We start from the raw sequence: 15,808 nt of genomic DNA on the forward strand, positions 1-15,808 counted from the left end.
ACAGGTCACACCCTTCACTAATTACACTCCTGTACCTCGAATAGGCCATGCTCTTTCCTGCCTCTGAGCCTCTGTTTTTGCTGTTCCCTCTGCCTAAAATACTCTTCCCCTGGTTCTATCATTGCTGACTCTGACTCACCCTGAAGCGCTCAGGTTAAATGCTGCCTCTGTTGTCAAGATAGGAGTTCTCCTGAAAAACCCGTTCTTTTCTCCCTTGAGAAAAAAACTTCCAGTTTTTCACTGAACCCACGGTTTGACAGAATAAGGTCTACATTTCCCAGTTAGATGTGGCCATGTGACAAAGTTCTGGCCAATAAGGGGTAAAATGAAACGGTGGATACAATTTACAATAAATGCCCTGAATGTGGAGTCTGCCCTCAGAAGAGTAGCTGCCTCTTCCCTGCCGGCTGCAATGGGCACCAGAAGGCTGGGGCTCAAGCAGAGGAGACCAGGGATGGTTGGAAGCTACACGGAGAAGCCTCACATCCAACGTGGTGCCGGAGCCGCAGGGCAGCTACAGCCCAGGAGGCCTGGAGGCCAACAGCGTCCTCAAGCATGAGGAAATAGAGCTGTATGAATGTTTCCATCCCCAAGATGGGCACAGACGTGGTTGTGAGGCTGGAACACCAAGAGGCCTCTGGGTAGCGGTGAGGGAACTAGAGTGCACTTAATGAACCAGAGATGGTGGCAGCTCTAAAAAGATCAACGGCCAATGCACGGAGAAGAGAGGGTGTAGCAGACCGTAGTTGGAGAGTGGCCTCTACAACACTTATGAATTCACATGCTCTTCTAGTATGTGCCATTTCCCCCCTCAAGAGGTGGAGTCTTCCTCTCCACCTCTCGAAGTTCAGCGGGCTTTTGTGACCACCTTGACAAACGGAATGTGACGAAGTGATACCACACGATTTTTAAGGACTAGGTCATGAAGGGCAAATTGGCACACCCCTCCCCTCTCTCTTCATTTACCCTTAGAACCCAGCTGCCATGTTGTGAGGAAACCCAGACCACAGGCAGAGGCCACGTGTAGGCGTTCCATCTGACAGCCCCAGATGAGGTCCCAGATGAGGTCCCAGATGGCAGCCACCGTCTGAGGGGGCCTCGGAGAGATTCCGACCCCCAGCCTTCAAGCTACCCCAGCTGACACCAAATATCTGCGAAGCCCTGCTCAAATTGCAGATTTTACAGGAAAAATAAATATTGTGTTCGTTGTAAGTTTTGGAGTGGTTTCGTATGCAGCTGGAGATGAATAACACAATTGGGCAGAAGTCAGCGAGTACCAATGGTGGCCTGTGGGCCCCTTCCTCAGGCCGGGACCAGGGGTCAGCCCTTGATTACCCCTGGGAGAAGGGAAGGAGGATGTGAGGACGAGGGAGTGCCACATTCACCCTGAGAGGGACCACCTTTAAACAGGAAGTGCTGAGCTGGGTTGAATTGGCACGCTGACAGTATTCACCATCAGTGGAAACGAGAGCTCAAGAGCAAAGGTAATTCTAGTTCATGCTGGCGCTTGAGCTTCCCTGGTGGCGCAGTGGTTAAGAATCCGCCTGCACTGGCAGGGGAAACGGGTTCGATCCCTGGTCCGGGAAGATCCCACAGGCCGTGGAGCAACTAAGCCCGTGCGCCACAACTACTGAGCCTGCCCTCTAGAGCCCGCGAGCCACAACTACTGAGCCCACGTGCCACAACTACGGAGCCCGCGCACCTACAGCCCGTGCTCCGCAACAAGAAAAGCCACCGCCGTGAGAAGCCCGCGCACCGCAACGAACAGTAGCCCCTGCTCGCCACAACTAGAGAAAGCCCTCACGCAGCAACAAAGACCCAACGCAGCCAAAAATAAATAATTTTTTAAAAATACATAAATAAAAAATTCTGGCATTTTATTACCAATAAAGCAGAATTCCTTCGCCCTGCCCTGCCCTCCTCTCCCATCCTTACCCCACACACACACTAGTATGGATGTTTGCTTTTAAAAACACATGTTAATAAAAATTTAGAGGCTGCAAAAAAAAAAAAAATGAATGAAAAAGGAAAATAAAGAGCATTAGTGTCTGCACACCAGACTTTGTGACCAAGCAAAAATTCCTACCCACTTTACAATCTGGGGCTGGGTGCTTCCAACCACAACTCTGATTCTAGCCCCCGAGCAGACACTAAATTCACACATACAAAGACTAAGGCTGCACTGTCCCTTCCAGCAGGCAATCGTGATTCAGCGGTATCAAGTCATGGTTCCTGGAACCAAGTGGGTCTCTGCTAAGTTCATTCCTCTGCCAGCCCAGCCCACCTGAGGCTTCTGGCAACGGGAGAGATGGGGAAAGATTCGTGCTGGGTGGAGAGCCCCATCCCAGCTCCATTCTTGGTGGCGGTAGGGAGCACTTTGTGGCCAAGCTGCAGCCCCACCTGTCTGCAGCCTCTCTTCTTGGCCTCTGCACAGAGGGCCACATGCTGGCCCAGTGGCTTTGTGGACAATCCAGGCAGAAGGCGGTGGGATGGGCCAGATGTGCCTCCAGGCAACCCCCACCTTCCAGTTAGGAGACAGACGTTTTATGAATTAATAGTTTGGGGAAGGCAATCTTGCTGCAAGTACGCCCATGGTAATATCTACATCTTAAGTTTTTACAAAATACATCTTTTTTACTTTGAGATACCTGAAACAGCTCTCCGTCCCCAAACATGCCTTTGGAACTCTTTGGTTTCCTCTGTGCACTAGCCGAGCAGCGCCGTATTTTTTCTTCCTCCCACAAAGTAGGTGCACATTCTCTGGAATAACACATGGTTGCCATTAATGCTCGTGATGTTTGGGGTCTGGTGTAAACCCACATTTTATCCATTGAACTATTTCTTTTTTCCAAAATAGTGAAAAGAAGTACAAAACACAAAAGCAATTACACGACTTAACTTTCCATCTCTGTCAAGCTGTGATTAAAAGTGGAAAATAATACTAGCACTTAGGTTTCTTTCTCAAAAGGCAAGAAGAAAAGGCAATTTGTCGCGATGGTTGTTTTTTCAATGCCATAAACTAGCAGTAAAGAGAAGTGGAGAGAATGATGGGGGTGCCTGAGAGCACAGGAGCTAAAACGAAAGGCCTTTTTCATGTGGGACAAGGGTTTGGTGAGCACCCAGGTCCTAGAGCAATGGGAGATGTTCCCCATCGTGTAGCTTGGGATAGTCGTTTAGCGTCTGATGGCTCATTCTGCGCTGGTAGAGTCCAAGAGAGATTCACTGTCATCTCGTGATTTATAATAAGAAACACAGATCTGGTCTGGTCCCCTTCTGGCACAGAGCTCCTAAAACCCTTGGAATTTCTTAAGTGCTGAGAGTGATAAAAGGTGTCTTTTGTTATGTTAACGAGATGACTTTTGGACACCTCATTAAGGATGGGAGCTGGTCACCAGAGGAACCAACCCTGTGATTAGCAGGTTGGAACTTTCATTCCCACCCCCTGATCTCCTGGGAGGGAAGAGGGGAGGGAGGTTGAATCAGTCGTTGATGGCCAATGATTTAATCAATCGTGCCTGTGTAACGAAGCCTCCATAAACACCCAAAAAGACAGGGTTTCGAGAGCTTCCAGGTTGGTGCACTCGTGGAGACGTGGGGGGAGTGGTGAGCCCAGAGAGGGCATGGAAGCTCTGTGCCCTTTCCCCACACCTTGCCCTATGCATCAATTCCATCGGGCTGTTCCTGAGTTGTAGCCTTTTATCATAAACCAGTGATCTCGTGAGTAAAATGTTTCTCTGAGTCCTGTGAGCTGCTCTAGCAAATTAATTGAACCCAAGAAGGAGGTCGTGGGAACCTCTGATTTATAGCCAGTAGGTCAGAGGCACAGGTGACAACCTGGACTTGCAATTGGCATCTGAGGCAGAGGGCAGTCTTGTGGGACTGAGCCCTTAACCTGTGGGATCTGACGCTGTCTCCAGGTAGATGGTGTCAGAATTGAGTTGAACTGTAGGACACCCAGCTGGTGTCCCAGGCACTGCTTGTTGTTGGAGCAGGTAGGGGGGGACCCCTCTCCCTCCATGCATTGGAATTGGAATCTGGGCACCTTCACTCACCAAGAGTCTATACCAATGAGGAGGACGAACTGGCTCCGGGTTCACCACCAAGCCTGTATGATCTCCCCTGGATTCCCTGAAGATTTTTAAAAACAAGCTTGGAGAGGTCCTCCCACGGCCATTTAGCCCTACTCTACCTACTTTCATCTGTCCTGGTTTGCATCTGTTGCCCTGGCCACAGTTTAGGCCCTCTGAGGTCTCCCACGTGCCCATGATCCTTGGGAAAGTGGTAAAGGAACATCCTGGTAAAAGTAAAGAGGCTTATATGATTCTGTATCACACAGGACTGCATTCAGCTGCCCATAAGAGAAACGCAACAACTGTGGCTGTTGGCTTAATGGTAAAGGCACTGATTTATCTCAGGCAGTAAGAAGTCGGGCTAATAGAGTCCAGGTCTGGAAGGGTGGCCCACGAAGGCCAAGAAGAAGCCTGCCCGTCTCCCCCTCCTCGGAACGTGGCAATGACGCGTGCATCTCCAGCCCCAGCCCCTCACTCCAGCCAAAGGAGAAAGCAGCAGAAGAGGCAATGATAGGTGACTTCTGACTGTGTCCCACTGGCTGGACTGGAGTCACACGGCCACCTCTCCTGCACAGATGTCTGGGAAAGCGCGTTATTGAATGTAGAGCCTTGCTCTAAAGGACTGTCAGCAAGAGGAGAGTTGAAATGGGTGTTTAGGGACCCAACAACCTACCATACCTGCCCTGGTCTCTTTGGGACTGATGGTTCCTTTCTGTCTTTCTTTTTTAAATGAGATGTAATTGACATAAAATAGTATATTCGTTTCAGGTATACAACAGAATGATTCCATATTTGTATATATTGCGAAACGATCAGTACGATGTAAGTCTAGTTAACATTCATTACCATACATAGTTACACAATTTTTTGTGTGTGGTGAAAACTTTTAAGGTCTATTCTCTTAGCAACTTTCAAATACTGCAATGCACTATTCTTAACTATTATTAATGTATAGCATAGTCACCATGCTATACATTGCATTCCTATGACTTACTTATTTTATAGCTGCAAGTTTGTACCTTTTGAGCCCCTTCACCCATTTCACCCACACCCCCATCCCCTGCCTCTGGCAACCACCAATCTGTTCTCTATGAATTCTGTTTGGTTTGGTTTGGTTTTGTAGATTCCACATATAAGTGAGATCATACAGTATTTGCCTTTCTCTGTCTGACTTATCTTACTTAGCACGATGCCCTCAAGGTCCATTCATGTTGTCACATATGGCAAGATTCCCTTCTTTTAATAGCTGAATAATATTCATATATACATATATATATACCCCACCTTCTTTAATGATGGTGTAGCTTCTGTCTACACTTTGCTTCAGTCAACAGGCTGGACCATGTGCAATTCAGAAATAGATCCTAACCAAACTCCCCAGGGTGTTTCTTAAGTCTTATTTTACTACTGACATAGGGTTGAAAACCAAAAAGGTGGTGTTCGTTTTGTTGTTTGAGGGGCAGGAGTAGGAGGGAAGTATCCTATCAAATATAGAGGGGCTGAGAAACGCTTATACAGAATCTCCGCACCTCTGCCAATCTCAATTCTCATAGTAAGGTTATTCAGCATCCGAAGAATTGCTGAGCTAATTAACCTGTAGAGTAGTAAAAACTGCTTTCCGTGATAAGACATAGAAATCCCCATGGAAACTGGCTTACATACTTATTGGGGAATGTACTGGTTCACATAACCTTAGAGTCCAGAGTTAGATCTGGCTTCAGGAAAGCCCTGACCCAGCAGCACCATGATATCTCCAGTGGCATGGTACCCCCTCCCCCATTTCACTGTTCTACCTTCCAAGGCACAGGTTTCTTCCTTAGGTTTGCTCCCCAAGGCAGACACCATTGATGCCCCACTCCTTACGCCCTGGGCCTGCCTGAGTTCGCGGGCAGCTATGTGAGACAATTCACTGTACTCTGACAACTTCCTTCCTCCAGCATCCACGTATCTTTGATGCTCTGCCTGGATACCTTCTCCTACAACAGGGGAGCTGATGCTACTGCAGGCTGGGAATTGATACTGGGGAGACACCGCCTTTCTCCGCAGCTCCATACATATGTGGCTTGCGTTATATTTCTATTGGACAGTGCTGCTATAGATTCTGTGCAAAGTACAGCCTGTGCACCAAATCTGGCCCACTACCTGTTTTTATAAATAAAGTTTTATTGGAACCCAGCCACACCCATTTGCTTATATATCGTCTGTGGTTGCTTTGGCTGCAAGGGCAGAGTTGAGTAGTCACAACAGAAACTAAATATGTGAAAGGATTGTGAGTAATTATGTCATTAGGTTGGTGATTAAAAGACCAAGTTGGCTTACCTTCAGTCTCAGGTATGGTTCCCTACGTATTTCCAAATTGAAATTTCTCAAAGCTTGCACGGCCCTGGTATGTCCAGTTTCTTATTTCTAATCCTAGGAATCTGCTCCCGAGGTTGGAGGCTCATCTTACACCTAGTGGGGTCCAAACACTGGAAGCACCATTTATCCATTCTTATCTTCCTGATAACCTGCCAGGATCTAAGACTTACAATCAACTGCATGGGATTTTGAACATTAGTTGAAATGACACTTTATATGGCCTCCGGATCGTCTGTTTTATTTCATTTAGGCTCACCCGTTTCCATTGCATCTATAAGCAAAGGTCATGACCTCTTTTGAAAAGGGCTCAACGGAAGGGAAAATAGCAAGTCTACATGTTGAAGTAAAAGAATTTGGTTCATAAAATAAAACTAAGGCGACAGAAGGCAAAGGGAGTTTCCGCTCTTTGAAAAGGGGCTTTCTCAGCACAAGCTTGGAAAAAAATGTTGATGATTTATGCAAATTAGAGAGGAAACGCGCCCCGAGGGATCTTGGCGCAGAAGCTCAAGTCGGAATTCTGGATTCGAGGCTGGCGGTGTCTCTGATTCACTCTGTGACTGGGGCTGAGCCACTGAACCTCTCTGTTTCTAAATACCCTCATCTATAAACGCGGGCTAACAACCCTGTTCTTCCTGCCCCTGAAGGGGAGGCAGTAAAAATGAATGCAATGTCGAGGAATTACTTCTAAGAGCCATCGATTAGAACTACGGCATATGGTCTTCACGGGAGCTTGTTTCTGCCACAGATTTTTCCCTGGTCCCTATGATCACTCCAGCTAGAGTGCCGCAGAAATCAACCTCTCTCTTCCGCTATCTTCACGTGCCGCTCTTAAAAGCACAGAGGTCTTCACAACAGAACTCCCGCCTGCTCTGGGCGTGCATTACGAAGCCATGGCTCCTGGCTCTTTTCGACGCAGGGCCACGCAGCCCAGATTTTCCGAGACGGTGGTGATTTAAACTGTTCTGTCCCATTGTCAGACCGTGTGTCGTAACATGTGTCAGATCACGTGTCCTGATCATTGCTTCAGAAAATACGGTCACTCACACCTTCACGGGAAAGGAAGCACCTGCTTGTTGCCTAAAGTCCTCTTTGAAAACGGATGGGAATAAGCGATAAAGCTGTAGGGACCAACTGATTGATTGAGCAGTGGATATAGAAATAGTGGAGGGGGAGGGGGGAGAGTGTTCATTTGACTCAATCATTACTACGTGCCAGGGTCGGGTGGGGCGAGTTGTCTGTTTATTAAGTAGCTAAGTTTGTGCTGGGCCCTGGGCTAACAACTGCGGTTACAGAAACTGATAGACAACATCCCTGGCCTTGGCATCTTACGGTACAGTGAGGAACAAAGGCAGGTAGCAATGAACAAGCCAAGGGCGTGCTTTCAGGCTGTCACGAGAGCAAGGACAGTTTGTGGCAACGCAGGGAGAGCTTCACAGAGGTGGTGCCACCACAGCTGAGTACTGAAGGACGAGCAGAAGCTTACGGGGGTGGGGGGCGGAGGTGTGTGCTAAGAAGGAGCAGGCATTCCAAGCAGGGGGGCCCTGCGAAGACCTAGCCGCAAGCTCTGTTGGTGTCCCACCCGTGTCCCTCCACCCGACCCGGAAGGCACCTGAAAAGATTTCCCAAACACAATGAGGACTTCCTGAAACCATCAGAGGGAGTTCTCAGGCCGCTGAAGCATGCTCAGCTGGCCACCATATGGGCGAGCAGATCCTAAGTGCTTAGCTTCCCAGAAACAACCCTCAGCTAATGCGGAATGAGAGCTGGGGTGTGCTGGAGCAGTGGTACTAGCTCTGGAGAGCCTGAGAGCCTGACTGTTACATATTCAGAAAATTTGCAAGCCAAGTGTTAAAACATTGGTAGCTTCCAATCAGCCACACTGGGAATATTTATATCGTGGCCACTGGCAAACACTACAAATTGGGACTTTCTTTGTTCTCCCAGAAAGCTGGTTTACCAGCTGGATGGGAGTTGGTGGGTAAATACTCCAGCTTCCTCACCCCTCACCGGGGCAGTGCTGAGGGGTGTGCTACACAGGATCTCAGAGAGGCACCAGCAGAATTGAGCCCCAGTTGCCCATATCGGTAACCTGCTCACAAACGTACCGTATATTGGCCTTCCTCCCTTCCCTGTCTTGATTCTCATTCCCTCACTGTGCTTCCTGGGATCACCTCTCTTATGGCCCCAAATCCTTAACCAAGGTGTCTCCGGTCTTGAAAGATTTTAAAGAGGGAAAAGGCAGCAAGATCAAGTTTGTGTTTGAGGAAGGTCCCCTCCCACTGGGGCCTGTGTGACAGATGGAAACAAAGGGAGGCAGGAGGATGGTAGTGATGGTTTCGAAACATGAATGTACTTAACACGACTGAATGGTACACTTACAATGGTTAAGATAGTGGGTTTTATATTATGTGTATTTTACCACAATAAAAAAAAGGGGGGGGAAAATTGAGGTGGGAGAACCAAGAACTAGGTCAGCGGGCGAGTCCAGGGAAGAAATGATAAGAGTGTTGGACACCCATGGGAGACGCCACCCACAGAGAACACGATGAAGCTGTCCTTGCCACAGCACTGCTTGTGGATCAAACTCTGAGCACGGCCGATGTTGTAGGAGCAGATACCAGAAGAGGAGGACGAGACCCAAAGGAAGATTGTATCAAGGAAGACAAGGTAAAGGGAATGTCAAGAAGGAAGTGTCACCAGGGTCACAGGCCAAAGAGAAGTGGTTGTGAGGATTAAATAGGTTAGGGTTTAGTAGCTGATACAAACTTCTCATTGACTCCTCACCAGAGCCCTACATTAAATTCAGTGACCTTGATGAACTCCCTTATTAATTCTAATAGTTGGATTGTAGGTTCTTTTGGATTTTCTATGTGCACGAGCATGTCATTTGAGAATAATGAGAGTTTCACTTCTTCCTTTCCAATCTGGATGCTTTTTCTTTCTTTTTCTTGCTTTATTGCACTGGCTATGACCTCCAGAATAATAATGAATAGAAAGAGTGATAGCAATCATCCTGTCTAGTTCCTGATCTCAGGGGGGAAGCTTTTAATATTTTACCATTAAATACAGTGTTTGTTGTAAGTTTTGTTTGTACATACTCCTTATCAGATGAAGGAACTTCCATTCTCTTCTAATCCTGCTAAGCGTTTTTACCATGAATGGGTACTGAATTGTATTTCTGTATTTCTCTGGGTGACCCTGGGAAAGTAACTTAAACTGTAAAATGACCTACTGCTTTTGCATTAGATATAGCTGGTTTCAAATTCCAGCTGTACCATTTTCTAGCTGTGATTCTGGGCAATTTAATTAAGTTTCCTCATATAGAAAATGGAGACAATTATAACTCCCTCATAGGAATCTGAGATTATTTTTTGTAAGTTCAAGAGCCCAAGAGGCTGGTTTTGAAGCAGGACTAGGATTTAACATCCAGAGCCTATGGAATTAGCTCTCTGCAGAGGCTGATGTTCCCAAGAGCCTTTCCATCTCCTGCCCCTTGCTGAGGATTTCCCAGAATACTTCTGATGATGAACTGGGGATGGACCTGAGCTCTCCCAACCATGTCCTTGCACTTTGCCCCCCAGGACTAAGGGAACAAACATATAAGTGGTTGGTCCACTGTGATAGCTAGTCTCCAAAAATGCCCCCACCCATGACCCATGCATCCTGGTATTCACACCCTCATGTAGTCTCCTGCTTTTGAATCTGGGTGAGCTTCTAACTCTCCTGTAATGAGGTGAATCCGCAGAAGTGATACCACATGATGTCCAAGGCTAGGTCAGAAAAGAGTTTCTAGATTCTATCTTGGTCTTTTGGAACTTGGGCAACCACGGAAAAAGTGACACTATCCTAAGACCACCATGCTGGAGAGGCCACAGATAGGAACCACATCCTACAGTCCCAGCTGAGCCCAGCCTTGGAGTCATCCCCACCAAAGCACTATACTTGTGCATGAAGCCAACTTGGACCCTCCAGACCAGCACATCCACCACCAGAGTGCCACCGAGAGCCCCTAGTTGACCCCACATGGAGCAGAAGAATCACCCATCCTAGTCCCGTCCCAATTCCTGGCCCACAAGATAATGAGATACAGTAACATGGTTGTTATTTTGAACCACACATTTGGGGGTTGTTCATTGTGCAGCGATAGATAACTGGAATATCTACCTTATGTGTTTAGTCTTTAGTCATGGAAATACGCTAAGCAAACCTGTCTAGTGCTCAAAACCTATGACATCCATCTCGTTTGACCCTATTCTAACCACTTAAGTTAACCAGATTCAAGTATGCAGTATCGAAGTACTGAGAAAACAGTCAGAGAAGGAAGTTGTTTCATTCAAAATCCTCTACATGCCTTTGTGTCTTAAATACTTCTATTAACAAGAAGGGGTGTAAACAGATAATCCTTATAGCAACTTACAACGTTGGTACCATTAGGTCCAGCCATTTTTTTAAGGTTGAAGAAACGAAGCCTCAGAGAGAATAACTAACCTGCCCAGGGACTTCCCTAGTGGTCCAGCAGGTAAGACTCCGCGCTCCCAATGCAGGGGGCCCAGGTTCGATCCCTGGTGGGGGAACTAGTTCCCACATGCATGCCGCAACTAGTCATGCCACAATGAAGATCCTATGTGCCACAACTAAGACCTGGTGCAGCCTAAATAAATAAATATATTTTTTTAAAAAAACTACTCGCCCAGTATCACACAGCGAATTAAACGGCAAAGTTGGGACTGAAACCCAACACTATAAACTGCAAACCAAGCTTTTTTTTTTTTTTTTGGTCTGGGTTGGGGCACTTTTAGCTGGTAATCAGGGGAAACCATTCATAGTAGCACAAGGAACAGAAGGGAACTGATGAGAAGAACTCAGGAGCAGAAGTACAGGCAGGTCCCCACAGCGGGCAGGAGCCGGGCACTGGACGCCCTTCAGGAACCAATCTTTGCCCTCTCTGGGGCCCTGTTTCTGAAGGCACTCTGTTTTTTACCGCATTTCTTTATTATTCTCTGCCTTTCTGCAGACTGGCTTTCCCTGGCCTGGCATCCACAGGCTTGAACGCAATGGCCCCACGGTCAGACAGGGCTGACTACATAATTTGTGGGGCCCAGAACAAAACTAAAATGCAGGGTCCCAGCCAGGGGCTGGGACCTCACTCTCCCCTTCCCCCGCACGCCCACTGCCTCCACCCAAGGTACTCGCTGGGCTCCAAGGGATCACAACCTCCATGCTGGGACACATTCGGTGCCTGGATCCTCCGTGGAGGAGAGGACCCTGCCATGTGTCCGGCCAAAAGTGCTGCCACCTTGCCCCACCCCCAAGGCACCGTGAGGCTCCCCAACCCTGACCTTCCCAAAGTTAGTACCCAGGGGCAAAGGGTGGTAGCAGTCCCAAGGCCAGGGTGGTGTGTGGGAGGCCAAGCAGGGCCAGGGTCACAAGGAGGTGGGGAGCTGGCATCCAAGGACTCATCTCAGGAAGGTGAGCCGGGGTGCAGGGCGGGAGGTGGAACCATGCAGCCTGCCCTGCCCTGACTGACCAGCTTTCTCTCTCCTGATCCCCCATTTCCAGGGGAAAAAAAAAAAAAAAAGAACAGAACTGGCTCAGCTAGGGGCAGATTCCACCTGCACCTACATCAACATAGAGGCTGCTGGCATCCCAACCCCACGGAGGAGACAGAGGGCGGCTCTCACAGAACTGGGATGTGAACCAGGGAACAGAGCCCAAAAGGTTCCTCTCAAACTCTCTCCTACCACCTACTAAGTGATGTCATACTGTCTGTCACATACCCTGTGAGTATATGAGCAGAGGTGGCTGGCTGGCCACCCCAGTAGCCATCCCCCCTTCCGTAGTAACCTGAGGCAGCAATGGCCTCAAGCTAAAAGGTACCATTCCTCGGCCTCCCCTGCAGCAAGAAGTGGCCAATGAGACATAAGTAGAAATCATTAGGTGGGACTTCTGAGAAATCTTTAGAAAGGAGGCTGACTCAGCTGGATGGGGGTGTCCTTATCTCCCCTTGTCTCTCCCCTTCTTGCTGCTTGAACGATTCAGATGGAGGAGGCGAGTTTGGGGAGGGTGGGTTCCATTGTTCCACGAGGAGTCCTCAAGGGTCTGAATTAAGGATGGTCGGATGAGGAAGAGCCCAGGATAGACGTTAAGGAGGTAGGACCTACAGGATTCGACGGTCGGGACCACATCCGGTACCTTGCGCGTGCCAAGCGAAGTAGAATGTAAGCTCCGTGACGCAGGGACTGTGTCTCTGTCGCTTACCATTGCACACCCTGGGCCAGCACAGTGCTGGGCACCAAGTGCCTAATCCCTAAGTGTGTTCCAATAGATGAAAGAAGAATGAATGAAGCTGCCCCAGGAGTCATTTGGGGGCTTGACTCCTAATGGTTCAGGAGCACCCGTCCCCAGGGAGCCCCTTGTACCCATGGAATGATTCCCAAGTACGACTTCTCTTGCTCTGTGCCACCTGTGAGCGCCCGCCATCCCCATGCTCAGACCCAGGCTGGGTTTTTGGGGACCCGGAGGACGAAAGCCATAGGAATGCCACCCTGCTCCGAGCTTTTCCCAACTCTGGCTCTGATGTGGTTTGCAGGCCAAGTTAATGCCCCTGTTTCCACAACATCACTTCCTCTGCAGCGTGAGAAAAGAGGAAGAAAACTCGCTCTGTGACTCTCCTCTTCCCCCAGGGAAAGCACAAAGCTGTTGGAAACAATAAAAGCAGCCCTGTGTAAAGGGGAGACTTTTGTCTGTGCAGTCAGGGGTTGCTGCGCCCGCGACTTCCTGCAGGGACATTCGGCAGCTTTGCAGATAAATAAATGCTCACATGCAGAATGACCAGCCTAGAACACTTCTATGAGTCTTTTCTCCTCCCCAGGCTGTACACAGATAATAAATCATATGAGCATCCTGAACCTCTGGTTCAGCATCACTTGTCACCAGTTCCCCCTGCACGAGGGGTAAGTGAATTTCGGCAAGAGTGTGTGCAGCTACGATCTGACCAAGTAGGATTGAGGCCTGTGGCCTCCTTGGAAATCCCTTGATGTTTCCAACCTGGGCTGGCCACAAGCTGAGGTCACAGGGTCCTGCTGGTCCCTCCAGACCAGACTGTAAAAGAGGCGGCTGAAACCCCAGCCTTCTAATCAATATTGGGTTGTTACTTAGAAAATAAACGCTTTCATTTCTTGGGTAATTATCATAGGAACATGAGCCAAAATAGACAACTGTCAGAAAGAGAGAAAGACAAAGGAGGAAGGGAGGGAGGAAGGGAGGGCGGGCGAGAGAGAGAGAGAGAGAGAGAGAGAGAGAGAGAGAGAGAGAGAGGAGGGAGGACAGACTATATCACTAATCAGAAACAGAGGCTAGCCATTTTCCTCCTCCATGTTCTGCCTAATATAGTGACTTACACCACAGAGGCATTCAACAGATGTTGGAGGAATCAAACTGGAAGGGAGAAAGTTTACTTTCAGGTAACCGGAAATGAAATTTGTCCTCATTTCAGGCTGCCCAATTAGTGACACAGAAGGAACAACTTGTTAGGTTTAGAAAACGGGGGCGGGGGGGGAGACGGCGTATGACAATATGGATTACCTGAATATATGCATTTTTAAAACTCGCATCCTCTCTTTGGCTACCGGAAGGAGTAGGACAGCCCAGAGCACCAGCGGCAGCTCTCCCAATGGCAGATACGGTCCCGCTGCCCAGCATCTCGGAGCTGTTGGTTGAGGTAGATGACTGCCTTCCAAGAGATGTGACCTCACAGCTGGTGAGGGCTGGGACTCTGGAACACGCTGCACAGACGCACGGATCATGGTGTTCCTTATGTGGTCTGTGAATTAAAAGATAACCACTGAGCTGCAAGTCACGCTCCCCCCACGTCAACACCACCACCACCAGCCTGTGGAAGGGAAGTCAATGAGCCACGTTTGGTGGGTGTATACTCTTTTCCTGGGATATGTTCAGAATCACTTCAAATGCAGCTCCAGGCTGCCTGACCCTGAGCAGAAGCCTACGGAGAAGGAACAGGGTAGGGAAAATGGCTGAGATCAAGTACAAGCTGCTTTGGGTATGTGCCCCAGCAAGTTCAAACGCTGCCAGGCTGATTGGCTGGGGGGAGGGGTGGGAGGTTAATATATTTTTGAATAAGAGTTTCCTGTTATCTGCAAACAGTCACAAAACAGCTAGAGATTTTATTAAGGTAAAACAGTCCTCTTAGAAGGAGCAGTGGTTGGGGCTGTTTTCTCTAAAATCACTTGCCATCAGTGATTCTGTCAATCATTTATTCAGACACCCATTCATTTCACCATTATTTATTAAGGCCTACTGGGTACCAGTCACAACGCAACGTGGAAAATATGTAGCTCTCAAGTGAACACTAAGTTCTGTAGATGGGTCTGTACTTTTGATTCCAATGTGAGTACTAGCATAATGTTTAACCACCCCGGACTCCGGGACACCTGGGTTCAAATTCCTACTCCTACTAAGTCATTTAGCTTGCTGGGTGACTGATAGAGTCAATTAACTGACCTTTCTCTACGCCTCAGTTTCCTGATCCGTAAAGTTCAAGGGCTTGTAAAGTACTCGGCACAGCGCAGAAGTGGGAGCTACTATGACTATTTAGCACAATCCCTCCACCCCACCCCAGCTCTGATCCGTGCCGCACTCCACCGCTCCGTGGTATTTCGGAGGCTGTCCAGGCCCTCCGCCGCTGGGCCGTGACCCTGGAAATCAGGTCAGGCACCAGTCAAGGCGGCGCGCGCGCGCGCGCGTGTGTGTGTGTGTGTGTGTGCGCGCGCGCGCGCCCGCGTGTTGGGGTGGGAGTGGGGGGTGGCTTTCTTTGCGCGCGGCTTTCCCCAGGGCCTCTGGACAGTCTAAAAACTCACTTGGGAGGAGAGGAATGAGCGTGAAGTGGCTCTTTCGATCTGAGACACCCCCTCCCGGAGGAATCACCCCCTCCCCCCAGCCCAGCGCGGAGTGAAATCTTAGAAGCCGCCGCTGCCGGGTTTGAACAGAATGCCGGAGTCGGTGGAAGCTGGAGCTGGTCGGCCCGAAGGTCAGCGAGTTGTTTTGAGTTCTCGTACCCGGAAGGGGGGGAGGCAAGGAGGAGAGGACGCCGGGGCCCGAGAGACCCCGCGTCAGAGCAGAAATTGTTTGTGCTCCGGAACAGGCAGATAGGCGGAAGCCGCGACGGGGGCGGGTCACGTGCGGCGGTGGCGGCGCAGCTGGCGGGGGAGCCGGGCTGGGACAAGGGCTGGGACAAGGGCCGGGCCGGGCGGGGGTGGCACGGGGCGGCGGCTTTCGCAGCCGAGGGTGGAACCGGCGTACTCCGGGCGCTGAGAGCGAGTAGTGCCCCGAGCCCGGGGCGAGGGAGGTGCGCGAGTTATGGA

General features: G+C 49.3%; 1 protein-coding gene and 1 long non-coding RNA gene across 2 annotated transcripts in view; one reads left to right on the top strand and one right to left on the bottom strand.

Moving 5' to 3' along the window:
- The window catches only part of LOC115841177 (uncharacterized), a 74,751-nt gene that overhangs the window by 57,913 nt on the left and 1,030 nt on the right, over positions 1 to 15,808 (bottom strand). The window contains exon 2 of the long non-coding RNA XR_009560716.1: positions 14,013 to 14,250. This is a non-coding gene — a long non-coding RNA (uncharacterized lncRNA). The remainder of the gene's footprint in view (positions 1 to 14,012; positions 14,251 to 15,808) is intronic.
- The window catches only part of BCOR (BCL6 corepressor), a 115,831-nt gene continuing 115,421 nt past the window's right edge, over positions 15,399 to 15,808 (top strand). Inside the window, exon 1 of the mRNA XM_060292442.1 lies at positions 15,399 to 15,474. The gene's annotated coding sequence lies outside the window, so the exon portion shown is untranslated. The remainder of the gene's footprint in view (positions 15,475 to 15,808) is intronic.

This window comes from Globicephala melas, chromosome X (genome assembly GCF_963455315.2).
Source record: "Globicephala melas chromosome X, mGloMel1.2, whole genome shotgun sequence".
Lineage (NCBI taxonomy): Eukaryota > Metazoa > Chordata > Mammalia > Artiodactyla > Delphinidae > Globicephala > Globicephala melas.